This window comes from Petaurus breviceps, unplaced genomic scaffold, assembly GCF_028583685.1.
Source record: "Petaurus breviceps papuanus isolate PSGF00001 unplaced genomic scaffold, PetGlider_PUasm1.0 90977, whole genome shotgun sequence".
Lineage (NCBI taxonomy): Eukaryota > Metazoa > Chordata > Mammalia > Diprotodontia > Petauridae > Petaurus > Petaurus breviceps.
The window spans coordinates 48,676,980-48,685,872 of record NW_027187391.1 but is presented as its reverse complement, the minus strand read 5'-3'; the positions used below and the strand labels follow the sequence as shown (position 1 = coordinate 48,685,872).

At 38.7% G+C, this 8,893-nt stretch overlaps 1 pseudogene; it reads right to left on the bottom strand.

Moving 5' to 3' along the window:
- Positions 1 to 285: 285 nt before the first annotated feature.
- Positions 286 to 1,331, bottom strand: LOC138153205 (protein arginine N-methyltransferase 1 pseudogene; annotated as a pseudogene).
- Between the last annotated feature and the right edge of the window lie 7,562 nt (positions 1,332 to 8,893).

Genomic DNA, 8,893 nt, shown 5'->3' with positions numbered 1-8,893 from the left:
TAATCTTGATTTATGTACTACATAGCCCATGCATAGAAATCAATGGTAGAGTATCTAGTAAGGTAATATAGCTAATTTCTATAAAAGAGGACTATGCAGTTCACTGTAACATTTCTTGTGATCCATACAGATGTCTTTGTACTATTATATTAACTCAGACATAAATGTCTATTTATTGATCACCAATTTTTTAAAAATGTTAATGCTTTTTATATATTTCACTTTTATATCTTTATATTTCATATTTTTATTATAAAATTTTGCTATAGCTCAGTCCAATAGATTCTATAAACAGTCAGTAGGGCAAGACAGTTCTCACAGCTGCCCTTTGAAGTCCAAGTGGATGGTGAAATCAAGGTCTTGATGTTCTTGGTGTTGGGCTATATGCCAATGATGCCAAAGATCTCCTCTCCTGTCTTCAGATGAGGTAATCTTCCATGAAGAAGATGGTCTGCTTCCAGTGGGTGAACTCAATATTGAAGTAGGTGTGGAAGTTGTCATTCCTCTTCACTTGCAGGAAGGAGGAGCTGAAGGTCACATTGTCCACATTCATTGTGTAGAAATCTGCCTCCTTGATGAGGCAGGCAATGGTCACTAGCCACTTGGGGTCAACCACATTAATGAAAGACTCTTAGATGGCCATGTCTTCAATACAGAATGTGTCAAAACCAGAGTTGTCCTCCCCCCAATGGATCTTGTAACTGTACTGATGGTCCTCAATGGTGATAATACATAGTGTTGCCCTAATCAGGAAAGATGAGCATGTCAAGGGCCAGCCACTTGTGTTAGATGTATAGAATAAAGTTGATAATATATGCATTGAATAAGCAGTAGACCATCCACTCACTGATGGTCATATCCACCTTGTCTATGGATATTTCCACCTCCTCCACACTCCCCTTGATAATGGTCACCGCATGGTCTAGCTTTTTGGTTTTGACAATCTTCATAGAGTACTCAATCCCAGGGTCCTTATGGGCCCCAGTTTTGTCTACAAACATGCAAAATCTGCCAGTGCCTGAGCCTACATTGATGGATTTTGTCTTTAAACACATGCCAGTTGTGGAACATGAAGTTGTGGTAGATGATCATTCATCCTTGAGCATCTCCTTGTAGATCCCAAAGCGGCCAAAACAGTATAAGAAATAATCCTTGGATGTCATGTCCTCAGCACTAGACTTCTCACTGTCCCTTGGGTTATAAGCAGGACACCTCCAGGATGTATTCAGTCCTTGGCTGCTACCACCACTCTCTCTCCCCTCATACACCCTCACTTCTCCAAGAATCTTCCCCTCAAAGAAATCTGTTTTAAATTTCTGTAACTTATTCATTGTGGTAGATGATGACTTAATTTTGTTGGTTTTATTTGATTTGATTTTTGGTATTTATTTTATTTTATTTTGTTGCAAAGCAATTCTGGCTCCTTTAAGAAGTCAATTTGAAAAAACCAAGTCATGGTGTACCATTCACTGTAAGAGAAAAATTAGGAATAGTAGACAAAAATGACAAAATAAATACCCCCAACATAAAAGGCAGATTGGAATAACCTTTTGAAAAATGCAGAATAAAGAATTAGAGAAGATAGCCTCCCAACTGAGAGTTGGGCAAAGGTTTGTAGCTCTGTAAAATGTAGCAAATTAGTTCAAGGGAACTTGAGATATTTTTTCTCCTAGTAATAGCAAGTAGACATTAATTTATTATTTCACCCTTGGAATCTAGTTTTTTTATTAATTTATTTCTTTTGGTTTTCAATATTCAAATAAGATCTTGAGTTCTAAATTGGAATCTAGTTTCTTAGTAGCTGAAAAAAGATGGGAACAGAAAAGTTGCCTAGGGGCAACCTGTGCTAAGCAGTAGTATAAATAAAAGATTCAAAACTGAGATATATGCCAATTTTAGTAAAATTGTGCAACCTTTGTACCTATGATTTTTTAAATCTCTTTTTATTTCTACTTGCTACATGGTATTTCAGAGTTTCTGTTTAGAAAGTGAATTTAATTCAACTGAAACCTAGTGATATGAAGCTATAATAACCAAGAGACAAGCCTTCCTCCTGCTTCTTTGCAAAGGGGAAATTTGGGGTGTGGAATATTGCATATAATATCAGACTTTTTCAATATGTTGGTTAGTTTTGCTGAACTTCTTCACCACATACACACATGTATATACACAAACACATCTTTTTAAAAATTGTTATAGTGTGTTCTGGGAGAGAGGGAGGAATACATTAAGAAAAAAGTGTTGTAAAAAGATATAAATAAAATTTTACTTTAAAAAATGAATTTAAATCATTTCTGTTCTGGCCTCTTTATAAGGAATGAATGTGTGTGTGTGTGTGTGTGTGTGTGTGTGTGTAGTGGTATATCTTTGCTGAGCTTAGTTTGTTGATATCTAAAGTAAAAAATGGGGCACAGTTAATTGCATGGCAGCAACTACCAGGTAAAGACAAGAGTCCAAATAGTAGCTCTGGAGCGTGTACAGTTAGGCTCTTCTTGCTGTCTTGGTTTGCCCATAGGCCTCCTGCAGAGTTTATCCTGGAGGCTTTGCATCCTAGCTCTCCTCAGGCCCATCAAAATTTCTGAAATAACATAGATGACTTCTAATGCCATGTCTAGCACAGAGTCTTGTACTGGTAGGGGACTATGTAACTCTTCGGAGAATTAAAGGAAAGTAAATCATTCACCTCATTCAAAATGGCTTAGGTACCCTAATCTGCCAACAGGCAGAAACTTGTGCCTGCCCTAGGGATGACTCTCTGTAGCTCTCAGAGGGCTGGCTACCTCTCTCCTCTAGCCTAGACCCTTTTGTAGAAGACAGATTTTCTATGCAGCCTAAGACTTAAGGATATATATGTCATTGCAGGTAGGAATTGGATTTATCTTGCATATTATCGGAGGAACACATTGGTGTAAACAGATTCTTGGGGGACAAAGATCACTTCCCACTGCTTCTTTTCCCAGATATGTCATCTTTATGTGAATAACATTAGATAGACTATGTTACTTTAAGTGGTAGCATGATGAATCCAGTACTTAAAACAGACTGGATACCAAAGGAGCCTGACAATTAATTTATGACAAATCATACTGCTTTCTTAGTCATCACTGATAATATTACCATTTGAAATGCTTATACATGGCTCATTAAGGTAGTTAATGTAGTTCAAATCAACTTAATATTCACAGCCTTGAATTACAGTCTGGTCAAATGAATGAATTTGCAATGGGTTTGATTAGAATAGCCAAATGAAATAAGGGAGGGAGAAGGAACTGCACTGCACAATTTCCTCATTTCTACCCACTTAATCAAGTGTACTCTCTGCATCAATCTGAGTGATATTTTAGCCATTTTACTTCTGACATCCAGATTCACACCTCCATCAAGCATTTAGGAAGATGAAATGTCAGGGATAATTAATTAAGACAATGTGCCTTCCTTTATCCCTTAAGCCTTTATCCCTATTAGAACCTTTTCAAATCAAAAATAGCCATGTCCAACTTTGACAAGAGAGGAAAAAAGATTTGATTTATGAATATAAAACTCTGTGTAGACTGCATATATGTAAATATAGACGTGTATATATGTAACCCAGAAATAGCTAAAAAAACACTGACTATAATTAGTTTTTATATATGCATATAATCTATATACATATTTAGGCTTTATGGGTGTATAATTTAGATATAATTTCTATTGGACCCTATGACTCTAAGTATTGTCAATGTTTGTTGACTGATAACTACAATTCAGGAAGCTTGTATAATAGCTATTAGCCAGAGATGTTATTAGTTATTAGCCAGTTATGCATAATATAATAGTTATCAGCCAGTCACTGGCATAGGAACTGATGGTTAGATGGGTACATTTTTTGCTTGATGGCAGATATGGGTACCAAAATCATTTTGCATGAAATAAGTTATTTATTTACTCGTCAAATTTTATTCAGTCCATACCAAGTACAAGACTCAGCACTAAGCATATTCATGATTTCAGATATCATTCCTGGGCTCCAAAATGTGTGTGTGGGGGGGACATGCCCTTTGAGTTCAATCTTGTTGAAATCTAAAGAAGGTATACCTTTGCCAGCACACGTACAACCTGTTTTTTCATTGATGCAGGAAACCTCTGGGAGAAGTAACTCTTTCTGCCAATTCAAATTAGCTCTTTTCCTGCAACTTAATAGTCTGAGAGTTACTTAGATCTGAGATCTCAAGTGACTTGGATTATGCAGTTGATGTATACATCAGAGGTGGGATATAAACCCACAGCTTGTTCACTCATTGATTTCTCTTCACTATACTAAACTGGTTTTCCATACAGGCATGCATATATATGCATACATACACATATACATATTTACATGCACGCTAAATATAATGAATGTTGTTTACATATTTCTGGATGTCAAAGTAGTTTCCTTTTGCAGGAACAGCATTCTCAGAATATCAATTTAAGAACGTGAATTTACTTCAAGAAACATTTTCACCATGATATGTAGGTTGGAGTTTTGGTTTGGTTTGGTTATTAATATAGACTTGGGATTTTATTGGCATAGGAAACTGGGTTAGCAAACTTCCTCCACCTATGCCCCCAGAGTACCAGCTCTGAGAGATTAATTACTTACCCAGGTCACACAACCAATGTGTGTTTCAGTTGGAACATTGCTGTTAATGTTGTTTTTGTTCTTAGTTCTTGAAGAGGACATCAGGAAGGTGATGCCATGACTTACAGGTGAACTAGACTTAAGAGAGTGACCAGCCTCACTTTCTCCCTCAGAGCCATCTGGGTCCAGTGGCAAGATATGGATCAAGACAATTGGAGATGGACCCCCATATGGAACATGATTTATAGTCTTTCTGACTAATCTCAGTGCTCTATTCACTGTACTGTGCTGACTAGAGTCTAGAGCTAGTTGGAGACACAAAAACAAAGCTGAAAAATTTTCTGTCCTCTAGGAACATCCATTCTACTTGGGGGTGGGAGTGGGAGTATGAGGGTGGTGTGGTGAGTACAGCAAGAATACAGATAAGTAAATATAAGGTAACAAAATTAGTAAAATATTCATCTAATGAGCAAATAAATTAATTGATTTCATTTTCTATCGTCCCTAATTTCAATGACTTCCTCTTTATTCTGGTAGGATGCTACCCACTCACAGATCTGTTTCCTCTCTGTTGCAGTTTTTAATACAGCACCAAATGCCTTAGCAATCATTTTATCTGCATCTGTTTCTGAGTTTGCATTTTTAATGAGAATTTATCCTTGACTAAGAATTGTTATGTTCAGAAATAGAGCCAAGAACCTCTGAATGACTTTGATCCTGGCACATTTAGCATGCCAGTTAGCTCAGTGGCACAACCTGTTACAATGCTTGTGATGGCAGATCATAGGGGCATTTGTTCTCAATTTGCTGGTTTGTTTTTGTTTTTGTTTTTTGTATGGGGGAAGGCAGAGCAATTGGGATTAAGTGACTTGCCCAAGATCACAGGCTAGTTAAGAGTTAAGCGTCTGAGACTGGATTTGAATTCAGGTCCTCCTGACTCCAGGGCAGGTGTTGTATTCCCTGCACCACCTAGCCGCCCCTGACTTGCTGGGTTTTCACCCAAACACAACTCATACTGGAACTGAGGTAGAAGATATTCTATTTTTTTATCTCAGGGTATAGAGAAATTGGTTTTGACCATTTGCTTCCTCAAATAATTCTAAAATTATAGACTTTAAAACTAAAGTTAGGTAGTGCAATGGATTCATATCTCATTAGTACCCTCTTGATACTGAAGCCCTCACCTCTGATTGGAGGGAGTAGAGATAGCTCCTACCAGACCCCTCATTTAAGGGGGACACTGATGCTACCTATCTCTTCATCTCCCCATTAGCTTCATTCCCCTGGACTTCTTATCATCTGTGTGATATCTTCCCTCCCCAACCCTCCTCCCCATTAGATAAAAATTTCCTTGAGGACAGGGACTATTTTTTTTTTCATTTTTCCCCCTCATGGTCCTTACCATAATGCTTGGCACCTACTATACATTTAATAAACATTTATTGACTGACTGGACGGAGCATTTGATCTGAAGTCAAGAATTACCTACATGTCCCTGGACTATGTCCACTCTGCTTCAATTTCCTCATCTGGAAAAATAGGAATTCTTCCAGGGTTGTTGAGAGGATAAAATTAAATAATATTTGTAAAGTGCTTTGTAAACCATAAAGTGACACATAAATGTTAGCTATTAATAGTAGTAGTAGTAGTAGCGGTGGTGATGGTGGAGGTGGTGGTAGCCATAATTGTAGTTGTAGCAATAATAGTAGTCATTATCAGTTTTTAATTTTAATATTTTTTTGGAGGAGGGAAGGCAAGGCAACTGGGGTTAAGTGACTTGCCCAAGGTCACATAGCTAGTAAATATGTCAGGTGTCTGAGGCTGGATCTGAACTCAGGTCCTCCTGACTCTAGGGTCAGTGCTCTATTCAGTGTGCCACCTAACTACTCCCATTATCAGTTTTTTTTAAAGTGATTAAAGTGACGTGATTTTTAAACCACCAGGGCATATTGCCTGGCCTTGTTTGATAAGAAGGGCCAAGAAGGGTCAGTCAAATTCTCACCTCTGTGTTTATGCACTTAACACCAGAGAATGCTCTGGGGATAAAGCCATGCTCTCTGACTCTCAAAGGGTTGGATAGCTCTCTCCCCTAGCCCAACCCCTTTTGCCAATGGCAACTTCTCTACTTTTTAGAGTTTAGTCTATGTGAATGGATCCAATTAGAGCTGCTGATTCTTCCTAGATGATTCCTTCTCCTCCTAGTTGGTCTTCTTTCCAATATCCCCCCCTCATACAATTACTGGTACATGTTCCCCCCCTACCCCACAACTTCACTATCTAAGTCTTCTCAAAAGAAAGCAGCTAGAGGGCAGGAAGCCCTGAGTCCAGTGGCAGCACTCTGTGGTCTAATGGAAAGAGTCCAGGCTGAGAAGTCAGAAGATCTGAATTCTAATTCTGCCTCTATTCCTCCCAGCTTATGTGACCTTGGCAGCTCCACTTAACATCCGTGATAGAGGGAATTGGCCTTTAGGATACTCCATAGCTCAAATGCTGGTCCATTTTGTCTTTTCCTGTTTCTTTTTTACCTTGGAAAACCCAAAGTCTGACATCATTCTCCTTAGATACCAACCCTTTGGGTGTCTTACAAGTTTATTTCTGCATCTTCCCTACATTCCTTCCCCAGGGTCTTCCTCCTGCTATTTGTAGGGAGGGGGCAGGCCAATTGAAGAGGGGAAGAATGTTACAATTAAAATTCAGATTAATTTCCCTGTTAGCCCTTCCTTACATTGCTAAGCAGAGATACCCATGTATCACAGAGGAGTTCACTTAAATTGTTTTTCCATAAAAGCAATTTGTGAAACATTTTTTTCTATTGATTTTCCAGTATGGCAATATAGACATAGAATCCTGAACTTGGGAGTTAGGAAGACCTGTGTTCAAATTCTGCCTGGGCCGCTTATTAACTATCTGTCCCTGGGCAAATAATCTCTTTGAGCCATAGGCAATTTTTTTTTTTTACACCTCTCTTCTGAGTTGGTTTGTGGAATACTCACCCTGACAAAATCACAGATATTTAACCCTATTGATGTAAATTTTGAGTTTCATTTCATTGTAAAATAAAGCTGATCCATGGTGATTAAATCCAAACTGTTAGACATGTGAACAAATAGTTATCCAATCCTCTCCCTAGAGGTTTTGGTTTTCTTGATGTACAATCAGCAAATTCATTACTAATGAGCCTTGGCAGAGATGTCTACTTCAGAAGTCACACTGGATATGGTGTGTCCCATCCAATCCCAGGGGCCATTCTAGCAGTGCCTATTCAAGGGAAGTATACTGCCTTCAGTGAATTGAATATCTTTTATTTGTTTGCTGTGTCTATGTCCCTTAGGTTCTTGTAAACTTGTCAAGTATTGCAGTGGTAGGCTGAGACCAAGGCAGCCAGGTATCCACTGCAAGTTGGCCAAAGTAAAATTTTGAAAGGAAATTCTTTGTACTTATGCTAGAGGTAGAAGAATTGGACCCTTTCACTTTGAAGGGACAAATACCCTCTCTGATATTCTTTTGTTCCCACTCAAGACCAGAAAGCACACCATAGCAACCGGTAAAAAACAGAAGAAAATATTTGAATTGCTTTAAATCAAGAGTACTTAACCTTTCTGTATGCAGTGATGGGATGCTTGGGATCTATATTTGTAATATCTGTTTGTAATACCACTTTGTAACATCATTCTGTAAAACCAGTTTGTAAAATCACACTACCCCCTTCCCCCAGTCTCAGAGCATTAACTCTGCCCCTTCCCCCTCCCTCCCCACCCCCCACCCCCAACTTCAGAGCATTAACTCAGCCCAGCAACAACTCATGAATTGTTCCTTCACCAAAGTATCTATAAACATTCCAGCTTAGGCAACTATTATCTCCCCCTTGTATAATGTCCCACTGGCCCCATGAATCCTTCCATACCCTATCTCTAGGTTGACTCCTTGGCTGCCTCAGTGAATCCTTCAGGACCTATCTCTGGGTTAACTCCTTAGCCTTGGTTCCCAGACATCCATCTTATCAAACATGACACTGATGGGTGGCAGACTGGGCATTTCTCCATCAGCCCTTGACCGCTAGCTGACTTAGTGACATTTCAAGCCTAAAACCACACCTCTAGGTAGCCCCCCCCTTGGGCTTTTTCCCAGTAAATCATGGGCAATACGCCTTTGCAGTTACATTAAAAATACATATTTCTTTAAACACTGGCCCCAGCTTAACTCCTCCCTAATCCCACCCTTAATTACCTAGTTATCCTAGGTTCTACTATGGATTACCCTATAAAAATCTTAATTCTACCCCTTTAAGGT